The following is a 17,734-nucleotide window of genomic DNA, read 5'->3' on the forward strand; positions in this document are numbered from 1 at the left end:
CGACTGAGTGTAGCCGGTGCACATCAACTAGTCTTGGCCCCTACCACCTTGGCCAAACCAACCTACAATTCCACATACGCCCCTGAACGTTACAACCCCAATTATGTTTGGACGAAATCCGTTTCAGACAATTTGGAGTTGATATAGCCATGTCAGTCCGTCTGTCTGGCTGGCTGGTGCACACGATAACTCTCGAACGGATCAACCGATTCGAACCAAATTTTGCAATTCGAAATATTTTACCCAAACTAAGTTTAAGTTTGAAGATGGGTTATATCGGTACACTTCTTCCGGTACCTCCCCCACAAAAGTTCGAAAATGTTCGGAAATTTTGTGCGCACGCAACTCTTGAAGGGTGTAACCGATATAGTTCATACTTTGCACATCGGGAAATTTCTACCAGGCTTAGATGAGGTTCAAATATGGACTCTATCGGTCCACTCCAAAATTTCGGAAAAGTTCAGTGTAGGACCAACGCTCGAATCAGGTTGATTTTTGTTCTAGCAACTTGTATTGACTGTCCCCCATACGACGTTACAAGTTTCATTAGGGGCAAATCAATACTTCCAGAGAAAATAGCCTGAAAGTTGCAAAAAAAACCCTTTGTCACCATGTGTAGTGATTGGAGCGCTCCAACGGATCTGATGATTCAGTCCAAAATTTGGCCTTCGTAATATTTTGTCCAAACATTGTTTAAGTTCGATCTTATCGGTCCGCTCCTTCAGGTACCTCCTCCACAAAAGTTCAAAAATGTTTGGAAAAATTGTGAGCACGATAACTCTTGAAGGGTCTGACCAATTTGATCCATACTTTACAAATCCTAATACATCTACCAGATATATATCAGCTTCGAATATGGACTATATTTGTCCACTACTTCGGGTACCTCCCAAACAAAATTTTGGATAAGTCCACTTTAAGACCTTCTCTCGAATCACTTTGATTTTTGTTGTAGCAACTTGCGTTCGCTGCCTCCATTACAACGATAATTTTTTTCAGGGGCAAGTCCATACTACTACACTATATGTAGTAGCTGGAGAACACGAAAATGGGCAATACCAGCCCACAACTTCCAATAATTCCCCCTAGTATTTAAAAATATGTCACAACGATGTCTCTTGAACGTGGCAACCAATTAGGTCCAAACTTTGGATCTTCTAATATTTTGTCAAAATTTAGTTCAACTTCTAATATGGACCATATAGATCCTCTCCTTAGGGTAGCTCCCCCACAAAAGTTCATCGTTGTGTGTAAGTCCAGTTTAGGGTCTGTTCGAAGATCCTTTTGAAATGTACACCGATGCTTTTCGTTGTGGCCCTGTTTATAGCGAAAATATATGACTTCCAAAATAAGGTGCACTTCCATAATGAACTATGTCGGTCCATTCCTTCAAGTACCTCCTCCGCAACACTTTTGAACTTAAATCCTAATCCATATTTTTGTCCAATTCACATAGGCTGAGGGTATATCTCTGTCGGCAAAGCCGACAAATACTTTTTTTGTTTTATGTTTCCTTCCGATTTCTGGCTTAACCTTGTATTTTATAGACCTATGCCCAAAGAAAGAATCACAGAATGCTTTATAGCAACATGATACTAGTGTATGATTTTTCAGTATATCCACTGCATCCACCTAAAATTGATGCTGATATTTTGAAGCCGGAATTTCGGGGTACGGTTATGTGGGGTCCATATCTAAACATGGACCCAAAGCCTCCGTTTTCAGTTCCTAAAGTTCTGTTGGTTTAAAAAAACACTCAAACCAAATTTTTGCACCTACGTCAATTAGTTTGCCACCATTTGGGTAAATACTCGAAATTGAGAGTTATATGGGGGTTATATTGAGGACTCACTGTGCCAAATTACATCCTATATGACTTAAAATGTGGCTAATTTCGGAAAATACTTTAAATCGGAAGGTACGGTTATATGGGGGCAATATCAAAACATGGACCGAAAACCCCCATTTTCAATTCCTAAAGTTCTATTCATTTGAGGAAAATTTTGGCACCCTACGCCAATTGGTTTGGCAGTTAAATAGTTTGTACCCACCATTTGGGTAAATACTCGTCCATTTGGGTAAATTTTCGGGTTCGAATATGGACAATATCGGTCCACTCCTTCGTGTACCTCCCACACAAAATAAAGTGAAGCTTAAGAGCTCCTCTCGGATCGTTTTGAATTTTTTTCAGTAGGTTGTCTTTGCGGCCCCCTTTACGATGGTACAATTTCTTTCTTGCGCAAGTCCATACTTACTGAGATATTAATCTAAAAGCTCCAAGAAATCCTACGGCATCAACCAAAATGGCAAATCCGCAAGATAATTTTCGCAGAAAATTTCTGATTGGTGCAGACTTTACACATCGTATTATTACTTACAGTCATGTATGGGGTTGGAATATGGTCTATATAGGTCCATTTCTTCGGGTACCTCCCAAGAAAATATGGAAAAAGTGAAGTTTAATAGGGTGACGTAGGGGATGAGTGATACCAAGCAACGGTCTTGACCGGCTTTAACATGGCAAAGCCCAGGATTTATCTTGGTCCCTCTTTCATCTCAAGTAGACACTGACCTCCCCATGGTGTCACCTGGGGAACTGCCCTTAACACCCGTTAAAGGTAGTGAGCTAACATGTGCCGCGCGTTCACCTATAAGAACGTTAAAAACTTGGGTTTGGGCGTCGGGTTAGTAACCCTCCCCTAGAAAAAACATCCTACTATGAAAAAACGAAAGAAAAGAAAAACAAACCCCTCTAAAGTTGACGAACCCCGCAAACGTTTTAAGGACCATGATCTGCGAATCTGCACCTGGAATGTTCGCACTCTTTATAGGGAAGGTGCAGTTTTCGCATTGGCAGACGTACTTGAAAGGCCGATATTACTGTCATACAGGAAATACGATGGATTGGGAAAGGCGTCACAACAACACCTAAAGGTGACGCACTGTATTATAGCTGTCATGACGTAAAGCATGAGTTTGGTTGCGGATTCGTAGTTAGTCGGAGACTAAAACATCTGGTAACCAGCTTCACCCCAGTGAATGAAAGACTTGCTGCAATTCGAATAAAAGCTAAATTCTTCAACATCAGCTTTATTTCCGCTCATGCTCCCACTGAAGAAAAGGACGAACACCAAAGATATATTTTACGAGCGCTTAGAAGAAACATATGACCGCTTCCCTGCCCATGACATTAAAATCATTCTAGGCGATTTTAATGCCAAAATTGGAAAGGAGAATATCTTTGGGCCAACAGTCGGGAAATTCAGTCTCCACAGTGAAACATCTGACAATGGTATGAGGCTGATAGACTTTGGAGCTGCAAAAAACATGGTAGTTAGCAGTACCAGATTTAATCATCTCGATATTCATAAGGGCACCTGGCTGTCTCCAGATCAAAGAACAAGTAATCAAACTGATCATGTTGTAATAGATGGAAGACATTCATCCAGCGTGTTGGATGTACGATCGTTCCGAGGCGCAAACATTGATACGGACCACTACCTTGTTGCAGCAAAGGTACGTACCCGTCTAAACGTTGCAAATAAAGCACGAACAGACTCAACGCGGAAGTTGGACATCGATAGGCTGCAAACACAACAGATAGCCACAGCATATTCCACTCAACTAGCCCAATTGCTTAACGCGAGCACTCCTTGTCCCGATAACATAACAACAAAATGGCAACATATTGCCCACTCAATGCAAACAGCCGCAAAATCCATACTTGGATTCCAGAGACCTCCACAAAGGAATTCATGGTATGACCAGGAGTGTCGTGCTGCTACCGAAGAGAAAAATGCGGCATATAGAGCTACTTTACAATCAGTAGCAACGCGTAGCGCACGAGAGAGATATCGGGAGAAAAGGAGAGAAGAGAAACGTCTTTTCCGCAAGAAAAAGAGAGAAATGGAAAAGCGAGAGTGTGAAAAAATCGAGATGTACAGGAGCCAGAATGAAGTCCGAAAATTCTACCAAAGAGTGAAACATCAAACATATGGCTTTGGTACAGGCACATCCTCCTGTAGAGACCAGCTAGGTAATCTGGTAACAGATGCAGATAGCGTGCTCAGGATATGGAAGGAACATTTCTCCAATCTGCTGGTATCCAATAGTAGCGAAGACGATGATACCACAGATCCAATCCCAGAAGATGGTATAGAATGTATACCGCCCGGCCAAGATGAGGTAAAAACAGCAATCAACCGGCTCAAGAATAATAAAGCAGCAGGAGCCGATGGCTTACCAGCCGAGCTGTTTAAAACCGGAGGCGACGCGCTGATAAGGTGTATGCATCAGCTAGTTAGCACCATCTGGCAGGAAGAACGCGTACCCGACGATTGGAACCTGAGCATCCTATGTCCCGTCCACAAGAAAGGAGATAAGACTGTATGCTCAAACTATAGGGGCATAAGTCTTCTCCCTATTGCCTATAAGATACTGTCAGGGATATTGTGTGAACGACTAAAGCCAATGGTCAACGAAATAATTGGACCATACCAATGTGGCTTTAGACCTGGCAAGTCCACCATTGAGCAGATATTTACCCTGCGGCAAATCCTAGAGAAGACCCAAGAGATGCAGATCGACACATTTCACCTTTTTGTCGATTATAAAGCAGCATTCGACAGTCCCCTCCGATCAAAGGTATTCCACGCAATGTCTGAATTTGGTATCCCAGCAAAGCTCATCCGGTTTTGTAAGATGACTTTAACTGATACTAGGTCCTCAGTTAAAATTGGAAAGAACCTCTCCGAAGAATTTTGTACCAAAAGAGGTTTCAGACAAGGAGACAGCCTTTCGTGTGATCTTTTCAACATTTTGCTGGAAAAGGTAATACGAGATGCAAATGTCAAAAGAAATGGCACAATTTACACCAATTGCCACATGTTACTTGCTTATGCTGATGACATAGACATCATGGGACGATCAGTAGAGGAAGTAATTGATACCTTTAGGAAGGTCGAAGCAGAATCTGCGAAAGTGGGTCTGGCGGTAAACGGCGAAAAGACCAAATTGATGGTGTCGACGCGCAAAGCGTCCATAGAGCTCGTCCAACTGTGGAAGTTGGTACCTACAATTTTGAGGTAGTTAAAGACTTCGTCTACCTCGGCACTGCCATTAACACAACAAACAACATCAGTTGTGAAATAAGAAGAAGAATTGTATTGGCCAACAGATGCTACTACGGTCTAAGTAAGCAATTTAAAAACAAAGCCACATCTCGTCAAACAAAAATAACACTATACAAAACGCTGATACTACCCGTGCTAATGTATGGCTCCGAAGCATGGGTACTTGCGCAAGTAGATAAGGCAGTGCTTGGTGTGTTTGAGAGGAAAATTCTTCGAAAGATCTACGGGCCGATTTGCGTTGACGGTGAATATCGACGTCGTATGAACCACGAGCTATATAAGCTATACAAAGACATGAATATAGTTAAACGTATCGAGATGCAACGATTGCGTTGGCTAGGCCATATCATGAGAATGAGCGATGATGAACCCGCTAAAAGGCGTATGAATACATGCCACATGGCGGTGCACGCAGAATCGGCAGGCCTAAGCTTCGATGGAGCATACAAGTGAATGAAGAAATGAAAAGGCGCGGTATTCCAAAAAGTCAAGCGAAAAACAGAGAGGAATGGAGATATTTTCTTAGTTTGGTCTATAGAACAAATGTTCTGTAATGGGCCAACTAAGTAAGTAAGTAGAAGTTTAATTGCTCCTAAGAGAAGGTTTTTCTAGCGGCCTCATTTACAACGGTTAAATTTTTTAATTAAATATTTCGAGTCCTTTATGAAGAAGCTGGGGTTATGTCAATGAGTTGGTACTTCCATATTTTAAAGCAAAGTCGTGATACCAAATCAATTAACTATTGTGTTTGGTTTTTTTTTTTTTTTTTTTTTTTTGCCAGTGGCTGAGGTATATCTCGTCAGCACAGCTGATTGATACTATCTTGTTTTTAATTTTAGAAATAATGGTGCATCTACGGATGGGTATCGGATGCTGTTATTGATACATGCACATATTCTCAATACTACAAATAAGAAATTTTAAAATATTTTTTTCTTTATAAGAAAATAAAAACCGCAATTACTTTTGCGCGCATCGGCCAATATACCAAAAATCGTAGTTGTGTTCGCAATTTTTTTTTTAATTTTTTTCAAATGGAATTGTAAAGGAAATTTGGTTTTTAACATATACCCCCGCTAGCATAAGTGCTGAGGGTATAATTATAAAGCCCTTTAAAATGCTAGCTGTATCTTGATTTCTACAGACAGACGGGCGGGGTTATATCGGCTTTAAATTTTATGCTACATCGACTATTTGGATGTTTTACAAACTGACTGACAAAATTAAGTATACCCTCCATATTACGGTGGAGGGTATAAAAACTGTCGATTTAAGCTGACGTGGATACTTTGGAATGCTCAGTTCTCTTTGCAACAATAATACAATGACGTAATGAAATTACAAAAGGTGACATTAGGCTATGTCTCTGTGGAAAACGAGAGAGCACTCTGAACAAACGGATTTTCAAGTGTCATATTCATGTCATACTTTTAATGGAGCTTATCCTCTAGATTCTGCTCAAGCGACAACAGAGCTACCTACTACAATCACTAATAATGAAGTTTAGCTGCCAAATTTCCAGAGTATGAGAAATCTTTCTTCCACTAAATCTTTTAAAGTCTACCAACGATTTCTGCATAAGTAGGTAACATGCGGCTTTTTGGCTTTCCAATGGCATCTCGCAAGACCTTCTTCAGCAAGATATTTAAAATGTTACACTAGAGCAGGGGCAAGCTTCTTTGCTTTTTTTGTATAGTGAGGGCGCCCACTGAGTTGTTTTTGCATTTGCTTCTCTCCCTCACGTACACTGTAAGTGTACATAAACAAACGATGAATATCATGTGGTTGTTGTTTTTTTCACCCATGCATAGGCATATGCTTTAGTAATCTAATATTAGAGTTGCGTCGTTCATGAACGAACCGGCTCAAAGGAACGATTCCGTGAAAAGAACGAACGGATTCGTATCCAGCTCATTCTTTTATATCGTTCATTAGATCCCCGATGGACGAGTCATTGCTGCTTACAAAATTAACAGCATTGGTTTTGCAGTCAAACTCAAAACAAACGCTGCGTTAGCGCAATCAGCATAAATTTCCACACAAAACAAACAATGATTCAGAGAGCTACTCTCGCTCAGTAACTCACCTCATTCAGTAGCACATATCGATCATATCTTTCTTTTGCATCATTCGTTCATCTGGTTCTTTCATATCAAAACCACCACCACTACGTTCAGAAACAAAACCACCCCCATTAGCACACAAACAAGCAAGTAACACAACAGTTGTGTCATTCGTGAACGAACATTTTCAAAAGAACGATTCGGTAAAAAGAACGACGGAGTCATATGCAACAGAGAACGAACGACTTCAAAAGAAAATAATACAGTCAAATGTATTGTTGAACGAAAAAGAGCCAACGAACGAAGTTAACGACCCGGATCTTTTTGGTGAACGGAATGAAAAAGATCGATCCGCTCAATGAACGAGATTGCCCAACACTATCTAATATATAAAAGGCAATGTGTGTATGTTAGTATGTTTGTTTGTTTGTATGTTCCGAATAGACTCAAAAACGGCTGAATAGATTTTCTTGAAAATTTCAGATAATGTACTGGGAACACCGGTGGTGAAAATAGGCTATATATATTTTTTGAATGGTCGTCGCGGAAGTGAAATATCGCGGTCATCCCAAATTATTTAAAAATGTATTATTTCAGATAATATACCTAATTTTAGTAAGCGTGACTACAAAACCGCTTAAACACTGGGTTCAATATGTGGGATAACGCGGTCAACGCCATATTTTGGAATACAGTAAAATCCCGATGACTTGAGATGTCACTATATAGAATTTCCGAAAAATCGATTGGGAAATCTTATGAAATTTTGTATGTGGAGTTTTTAGGTCTGAGAATAGGTCGTAATCTATTTTTTTTATCCCGCTAAGTGTAGTGACCGGTGGTCCTCCCCACAATTTTTTTAAGAAAACCGCGAAATTCAAGATACTTTTTAACATATTGTTTACAAATTGTTTGCATTGCTATGGTAATTACTGTCTTGACCCTGAATGGTCGTCGCGGAAGTGAAAATCGCGGTCATCCCAAAATTTTCAAAAATGTATTATTTCAATTAATTAGAACTGTCGTAAGCTGTTTTTATACGGCTAGGAGTAGTGACCGGTGGTCCTCGCCCACAATGTTTTTAAGAAAATCTGAAATCTTTGATATTTTTGAACGTATTGTTTACAGATTGTTTTCCCTGAATGATCGCGGTCATCACAAAGTTTTCAAAAATGTATTATTTCAATTAATATACATAATTTTAGTAAGCGTGACACAAAAATTATATAAACACTAGCTTGAACAAGTGGGATAGCGCGGTCGTGAGATATTTTAATACGGCTAAGTGTAGTGACCGGAGGTTCCCCTTCAATTTTTTTTTTAAATCTGAAGTCCATGATATTTTTGAACGTATTGTTTACAGATTGTTTGCAATACTACTGTAATTACTGTCTTGACCCTGAATGGTCTTCGCGGAAGTGAAATACCGCGAAAAGTGAAATATCGCGGTCATCACAAAATTTGCAAACATTTATTATTTCAGATAATATACATAACTTTGTAAGTGTGCCTAAAAACGCTATAAACGCTGAACACTAAACAATAAGTGGGACAGCGCGATCAACTCCACATTTTGGAATACAGTAAAATCCGGATAACTTGAGATGTCACAAGATCGAAATTCCAGAAAGATCAATTGGAAATCAGACAAAGTTTTTGATATACAATACAATATCATCATTGGAATCAGAATACCACGATCGTGTTCGATTTTTGAAAATATTATAATTACGGATAAAATCTCAAAATGTGGGAAGTGAAACTTCATGAGCATTGATTTCAGTCCTTGGAATAGCTAGGTAAAGATACATTTTCTTAAATACAACAAAATCTCGATAATAACAACTACAATTTATAGAAGTAATTTTTTTATGAATTATATAAATGTTGCCATAGATATCCCGAAGGACTATACATTTCGCTGAGGGGTATTTTACCACTATTGCATATAGAGCGCGAAGAAAAAAGGCGTTACGTTCGATCGGGCTGAATGAGGCTAAATCCATCAAAAATAGCGAAAATCAGGCGCCACCGTTCTATGGAAGCTATATCAAAACGAGGACGTATACTGAACAGTGACTATATCTCTGAACTATCGAAAATCGGGAAGTACTGTTTTATGGGAGCTATATCAAAACGTGGACCTATACCAACAATTCTTTGCAGTAATAATTACGACCCCAACCGAGACCAACAATCCAATATATAGCAATGTTAATTGACGTGCACCGACCATTATATGTGGGTCACAAAGTGCTTTAAACTGTCGATTTATGGTGAAGGGTATAATAAAAGAGATTTTATATCTTAAATTTGGGGGATACCATTATATGGAATTTATGTCAAAACATTGATTTATATTATGAAGTTTCTAGAGGGATGCCTAATTATGGGTGTATCAATACTGGATAGATAACTAAAGTTTACACGGAGAACCCAAACAACGGGCCAGCAACGCGGACCGGGTCAGCTAGTAATAATATAATAATAATATGGAGTCGTTCTTCTCAATTCTAGCAGAGGACCGCGTGCTAGTTAATAAGACAGCATTCATATTTAATATGGTACCCATTTTGGGCTTCGGAAAACCCTCTTCCTATTAATATGCACCAAAACTGTGTTCCGTTATATTGAGTGAGGGGTAAACATTCCAAAAATTAACTGAATTCACCTGCCTCTTTGAAGATCTCACCCCACTGTGTGACGATTGTCGTTAATTCTGTCATTAGGCCTGTTCGATAACTTCGCAAGTAAAAAGTATTTGCAAGTTATTGCAACTACTTGCATGTACTTCTCATTTCTCTTTTACTGGACAAGTTTGTTATTGAACAGCATTTTGTAAAAGTTTTGTACAAATTTGTACAAACTTTTGAGTTATCGTACAGACCTATTAACTAGTTACAGAATCGCACTAAATGTGGGGCTCAGTTTCCACAAAACTTTACATTTATGTAAAAAATTACATGAAAAGTGTTAATTGTCTGCGATTATGACATAAATGGCTTGTAAAGGAAAATGAGTGTGGCCGTAGATGTTAGCCTAACAAAATTTGCGAGTCCCACACATTTCGCAGCCATTTATTGTGACAGATATATCACGTGATTGGACCACTTATAAAACCACAAAATATTTTGGGAATCAAATTACCGGCATTGTTGGCTAACACGATGCAAGCAATAGCAAAGAAAACAATAACAAGAAAATGCCAAAAATAAACATTAACTGTTAATACTGTAACACTATACATTTTACATCGTCCTCCAAACTTCTTCCGTATTTATCTGAATGGACATTTGTTTGACACTCCTAAACACTAACAATTTGGGCAAAGTCTGTGAGAAAATGTTTGTGCTCCCGTTAATATAGTTTTATGATTGTTCGTGTGAAGGGGGCTGTAGAGAAAAGCGTCGTTTTAATTTCAAACGGTTCACCAGGCAACCAATGTGGCTAACTTATTTATGATTGACAATAGTCCATTTCTTTAGTTTATGACAGTTCACAGATCACAGTGGTTGGATAGCAGAAAGTATATTTAAATTTTAATAGGTAGGTTAAAAGTAGAACGAAGAGAGATTACAGTTTATTCCCTAACCAAACAGAGGTCGGAAACACTGATGAAATGGAAATTGAAATTATAAACGATTGTAAAATTGACAGCTTTTAGAATATCCTGAGCTAAATTTTGGCAAGTTTATATACATATAAGTCGTTAATGACAACTGAAAAAAATCTCCAATTTTAGTAAAAAAGTATCATTTTATTACCCTCTAAATAACAAATCGTAAATCTTTTTTTACCAAATTCACAGCTTGTAAACTGTGAACACTCACGGTGCTCTTGAAACAATTTTAAATGGAAGGTGCTCACACCTTGGAAGTTTTTGCGGATTCTGAAACTACAATGTTCATAGATGAAAAAAATCAAAAACAAAAAAATCGCCGGAGCGCTTTTTAAATAAATCGCGAATTAATTTGACATTTTTAGGGGTTGTTTAGGTTTTCACGATTTTGCTTAGAAATCTCAAGTCGAATCAAAATGAAACTAAAGAAAATGTTGTAGCTATGAAAATTCTCTACAAGATCGACGTTAATGGTATTTTCGTAGTTTTTACCATTTTTGAGACATAGAAGTTCAAATTGGGACAATTAAAATTCAATTCAATTCTGTATCGCCCCCTTATAAAACAATGTCATGAAGGGTGCGCCTTAACTAACTTTTGATGAAAACCGCCTACACAGGGGAAGTTTTTGTGAATTCTGAAACAGCAATGTTCATAGATGAGAAAAATCCAAAAACAAGAAAAAATCGCTGTAGGGATTTTTAAATAAATCGCGGTCAAAATTCACATTTTTAGGTGTTTTATAGATTTTCACGATTTTGCTTGGAAACCGTAAGTCCGATCGAAATGGAGCTAAAGAAAATGTTGTAGCTGTGAAAATTCTCTAGAGGATTGACGTTTATCATTTGTTGCCAGCCTGTACCATTTTTGAGATAAAGAAGCTCAGTTTAAATTTTTAGATTTTTTTGTTAGCATTTCGCGATTTTGCTTGAATACGGTAAGTCTTATCGATATGGGACCTGAGCAAAACTTAAAGCTGTGAAAATTCTCTACAAGACTGGCTTTAGTAACTTATCCTAAGTTGTACCATTATTTTAGATATATGAGTTTAAGTTGTGAATTTGCAGTCATGACATTGTTTTATAAGGGGGCGAAACAGAATTGAATTGTCCCAATTTGAATTCTATATCTGAAAAACGGTAAAACCGACGAGAATACCATAAAGGTAAATCTTGTAGAGAATTTTCATAGCTACAACATTTTCTTTAGTCCCATTTTGATAGGACTTGTGGTTTCTAAGCAAAATCGTGAAAACCTAAACAACACCTAAAAATGTCAACTTAAATCGCGATTTATTTAAAAAGCGCTCCGGCGATTTTTTTTGTTTTTTGATTTTTCTCATCTATAAACATTGTAGTTTCAGAATCCACAAAAACTTCCGAGGTGTAAGCACCTTCCATTTAAAATTGTTTCAAGAGCACCGTGCACTGTAAAATGTGATTGCATAAAAATCATGTTTAATAAACGTTTTATTTATGGATTTTTGGTTTATTGCTGAGTATTCGCATTTACATTTTCGTTAACATCATTTCACCTACAATTGATTTCTGGTTGACCGGCTGTGCGAGACATTATCGTTGCCATAAAAAACGATGTTACTTGGTTAACTTTGCTCTGAATGAAATTTAAAGATGTGGAGTACGTTTGCTTTCTTTTGATAATCACTACTCGTAGATGGATGGCATACTAGGTTTGTTATTCCATTTGTTATAGAATATATAGAGTTATATTAACGTAGTCTATCGCGTGGTAAACACTGCTAACTTAAGTCCTATTTTATTACCTTTTTTTCACATTTGCGTGTCTGGTCAGTCAACATGTGGCATTATTGCTCTGCACGAGTTTCACATGTTGAGCTGACGATCACAATTGATGTAGCAGCATCTTTACGAAGACCATTGGCCAATACTTCGCAATTGTTGGCAGCGGCCCGGCTTGTTATAATGACTTCAAGGCATATCTATAAAGTGGACATAACGACTTTGCTGCGACAATCAGTCAAAATGCATCTTTGTCACATTTTGTATTAGCCTGAAGAATTTTGTAACAGCAGGGGGGAAGGAGATTGGACAAATGAAAAATACGCAAATGATAAAGTCATTTGTATGCAACATCGAAATGCGTTTGTTACAACATGCACATGGCGGTGGTAGTGGAGATGGTGGCGATTCATCTTCTATTGTCCACCAATATAGCAATGCTTTATTTTCTTTCACAGCTTCCTTGTTTGACCAAACGAAAACTTGCTCCATTAAAAAAGAAACAAAAAGTCACCAATCTATTATGAATTTCCAATTTCAAAAAATATTTGTATCTTTGCCCAAGGACTATTTCTTGATTTGCTTACAATAAAATCTGCACACATTTTCCGCGGATAGCGTGTGAAGATTGCCCCCCAGCATTTGAAAATGCGCATGTTATGGCATTCATTGCCATTTTTGGAACCTTTTTTTGTTGTTTGGTGTTTGTTAGCTTGCGTAAACACGTTCCAATTAGTTAAGAGATTTGTTTCGATGAATTGATCGTCATGTGACAAGTGTCACACGCAATTTGAACATTTTTTTCGAATCTGCTTTTTTCTTTGAGGTGCATCTACTTTTTCCGAAATTGAGCAAATATTTGCGACTTGGGGGGACAATCATTGTCCAGGTGGTGATATCTTCCTGCTTTTTCAATTGTTATCAGCTGCCTGAGTGGTTTCTTACGGTGACATGTAGTGGGAAGAAAAGTGAATAGAAATACAATATCTTTCAAATATTGCGTGATATTTTCTTCAGAAAGTAATCATAGAAATGAAAGTAGAAATACAAGGCATATTTCTCAGCCCTCAGGTGTTCAAGGTATTGATTTTATTTACTGGATTTAAAGTTGTAATAACTGGATTTAAAATCGTGAAATATAATTTTTTTAGTTCCAAACAACATTGCAGGATTTTGTAAATAAACTATACAAGGCATAACAAATCCGTTAAAGCTTTATGAAAATAATGAGGTTACGTCATTAATCAAGGAGAACTTCTTCCTACATTCAATAAAAATCTGAAGCTGAAAGAAGATTGATTTCTTAAAATCTTATTACACACATTTTACGCCTCCTATCAAATCGTCAATATGAATTTTGATAACTAAATTTTTTTGAAATACAAAGTTGTTATATTACACTAATATAAGAAGGAGTCATTGTATTTAAAAGAGCTGTATCTTGATTTGAACCATAAACCATTGGAACAATCCAATTTCCTCTGTGTATACGTTTAATTATTAAATTAAATTATTAATTTATTTAAAAATATAACATAAAATAAATACACACAATTTTTTTAAGTTCATATATTTACATACATATATAGCATCGGTGGTTCAGTGGTAGAATGCTCGCCTGCCACGCGGGCGGCCCGGGTTCGATTCCCGGCCGATGCAAATCAATATTTTTTGTAAAACTCATATCGTAATACAGATAAGATCACCCATATACGTTGACGTGACTGCAACAACAACAAATGTTCTCTTTATTCTCATCTATCGTGGTTTAGCAAAGGAAAGACCCGCTCAGAGAGACTAATGCTCAAAATACTTTGAACACCACCGTCGTAATAAAAAAATGATAAAATATTTTTAAACAGAAACAGAGAATTGTTAATATTGTCGATTTCTTGTTAATTTAATTTAGTTCATATTTTAAATAATTATGTTAAAAAAATCAAATCGCCCGAGCAGGGACTTGAACCCTGGACCCTTGGATTAAAAGTCCAATGCTCTACCGACTGAGCTACCCGGGCTCTGTAGCAGAGTTGTGAGTGTAGAGCAGCGGTGCTCACAACGGTTAAATTTTTCCATCAATTCTCTTTCGATTTTTGTTGGTACACAAATAGGAGAATATTTTCGAATATTTATCTATTTTTTTTAATTTCTTAATCTAATTTTTGGAGACATTAAAGTTAAAAAATTAATAAAAGATGTAACCTACAATAAAAAATAATCAAAAAAAAAAATTAAGTTACAGTGTTTTATCTATAAATGCACTTAAAACTAGAAATTAATTTTTCATGATGGAATCTCTCAAATAATACGCTTGCCGTTTAATATTGTTACAATTTTTAATTCAAATGCAAGCGTTTTATTTGAGAGATTCCACCAAGAAAAATTATTTTTTAGTTTTATACATTAAATACTGTTACCTCATTTTTTAATTATTTTTTATTTTTAACTTTTCAGTATTTTTTTCAGACTGAATTAGCTATAATTTGACATTTAGGGTTTCCAGTGAGCAAAAAAAAACTTCTCTACCAAAAATTATGGACATAGGTCCACGTTTTCTTATAGCCCCCATATAGCGGTACCACCCGATTTCCGGTATTTTGGCGCTTTTAGGTATATGATCTGGTTGAATTAGCTATACTTTGGCATTAAGGGTTTTTAGTCATCAAGAAATTTCTCCACCATAGGTTGTGGTCATAGGTCCACGGTTTGGTACAGCCCCCATATAGCGGTACCGCCCGATTTCACCTATTTTGACGCTTTTAGCTACATTTTCAGACCGAATTAGCTATAATTTGACATCTAGGGTTTCCAATGACCAAGAAACATCACCACCATAAATTATGGGCATAGGTCCACGTTTTCTTGTAGCCCCCATATAGCGGTACCGCCCGATTTCACCTATTTTGACGCTTTTAGGCACATTTTCAGACCGAATTAGATATAATGACCAAGAAACTTCACCACCATAAATTATGGGCATAGGTCCACGTTTTCTTGTAGCCCCCATATAGCGGTACCGTCCGATTTCCGGTATTTTGAAGTTTTTAGCTACATGTTCCGGCCGAATTGGCTATAATTTGGCACTTAGGGTTTATAGTGGTCAAGTAAATTTTCCAGCTAAAATTGTGGGAAAGAAAACGCATAATTCCATATTAGCTCAGAGTATTTTATGGTGGAGGGTATCAAAAGTTCGGCCCGGTCTCAGTGTTTCCACAGTAATTTGCATGGGAACAAAAGTGAATTTTCATGAAATTGGTCTAAAAGCAACATTTATTGTCCAATCGATGAGCAATTTCTATTGTTGTGGCTATAAAATGAATCCTACAAAAATTTATGAAAAACGGGTAAGATTTTGATATTGCTCCAATAGTACATTTCTTCGGTGTCATGCTTAAGTGTTCCATACGCCATTTTTGACTTTTTGAGATACAGGTGGTTTCTAGTGTTTTCCGGTATGCTCTTTCTGAATTTCAAGTCTGCTTTCTCCCATCTGCTCTAGTTTCCGAGATATCCACGCCTCGACGGGAAAGCATAAACTTTTTTCAGTTATGAAATTAATATTTTAAAAACTTACAAGTTTAAAAACACATTTCAATATAATCGAATGTAATCGATCATTTTCGTTGATGCGATCCGTGATGGTTATATGTATAAAAAAGTGCAGTCGGTTTTAACACACCCAATAGTCAACTAAGACTAATAGTCGACCACGATTAATAGCCGACTACGAATAATAATAGGCTACGACTAATGGTTGACTACGAATAATAGTTGACTCCGTCTTCCGAAAGTCGATTAAGAATAATCGATTATCCGGTTTTCGCACATTCAATAGTCGACTACGGCTTTTAAAAAACCGATTAATCGATTAACCGAAATCGAAATCAGAATTTTAATTTTCGATTTAGAAGTATTTAGTTAATTAAATCAAAAATGAAAATTTCCTTTGTCACTTTGTTCCATGTGATTTACAATATTTCACATTTGTGTCATAAGTGCGGATATGGAACAAATCGACAAAAATTCTTTTTTTAAAAAAATCTCTATAACTTTTATATTCCAATACATATTTTTCTAAATTTTTGCAAAAATGTTCTATATACTATTATTAATATTTCAAGTCAAAAATATAAATGTTTTCTTTAGTCAGCTCCACACAGTTATGACGCACAACATTAAAATGCGATTATCTCAAAACGGGAAAATGGCGTATGGAACACTTAAGCATGACACCGACGATTTGACAAATTTTAGATAATTTGGGTCCTATAATATAGCTTTATATTAAAATCCAGCCGATTTTCACAATTTTGTTTAGGATTACTTTTTTAGCCATAGAAATGAACTGGTAAAATGTTCTCATCGATTGGACAATAATTACGGACTTTAAAGTAATTTCGTTAAAATTCACCTTTGGCCCCATTCAAATTACTATAGAAACTTTGAGGCCCCAGTGGCACGAGTTAACATATTCCAATTGTGTCAATCTTTGACAATCTTAAAATCTAATAAAACTTAACACTTTAGGGGTTGCCGCGTAAAACATCCGATATCATTTTTTTTTTCGCTTTGAGTTAAAACCAACCTAATGTAACATATTAAATTTGAAGGCTCTTCGATTAAAATTGAACGAGTTATAGTAAAATCGGGGAAGATATATATGGGAGCTATACCTACATCTGAACTTCATAAGTACTTGTGCAAAAATTCATCAACATAGGTCAACTTCTTCTATTTTTCTCCACTTTTGTATGGAAGCGGCAACACTGCACTATAGGTCAAACACCCCATTTTACTGGCCAAAAGTTAGATTTCACACTTTGTATTTTCACTTATTTTGTGTTACTTTCTTGTAAGAAGCACTTAAATTATAATAAAAATATATTTTGTTTTTGTATGAGAAATTATACCGTTACATGGCAGGCTGCCAAATATGTATTATACAAATATCTTTAGAAACTTGTCAACGAAATATGTTTACTTGTATACGTTTAGGGTGAAACAAAATCACAATATTACCATAAGTAACGATTTGATTAGAAAGTATTCGATATCTATTTATCAAAAATGCCCTCCTATCATCATTTATGTAAATAAATAGTTATTAAATGGGTGTTCACTTTGAATGTTAGAAGAAAGTAGAACATTTTGAGGTTATGT

General features: G+C 36.7%; 2 non-coding genes across 2 annotated transcripts; one reads left to right on the forward strand and one right to left on the reverse strand.

Moving 5' to 3' along the window:
- Positions 1-14,162: 14,162 nt before the first annotated feature.
- On the forward strand, positions 14,163-14,233 carry TRNAG-GCC (transfer RNA glycine (anticodon GCC)). The gene has a single exon. It is a non-coding gene; the product is annotated as a tRNA-Gly (tRNA).
- A 286-nt stretch (positions 14,234-14,519) lies between these two features.
- Positions 14,520-14,592, reverse strand: TRNAK-UUU (transfer RNA lysine (anticodon UUU)). Its single transcript has one exon. It is a non-coding gene; the product is annotated as a tRNA-Lys (tRNA).
- Positions 14,593-17,734: the final 3,142 nt, after the last annotated feature.

This window comes from Musca autumnalis, unplaced genomic scaffold (assembly GCF_047663935.1).
Source record: "Musca autumnalis isolate F117 unplaced genomic scaffold, ASM4766393v1 scaffold_2, whole genome shotgun sequence".
In the NCBI taxonomy this organism is placed as follows: domain Eukaryota; kingdom Metazoa; phylum Arthropoda; class Insecta; order Diptera; family Muscidae; genus Musca; species Musca autumnalis.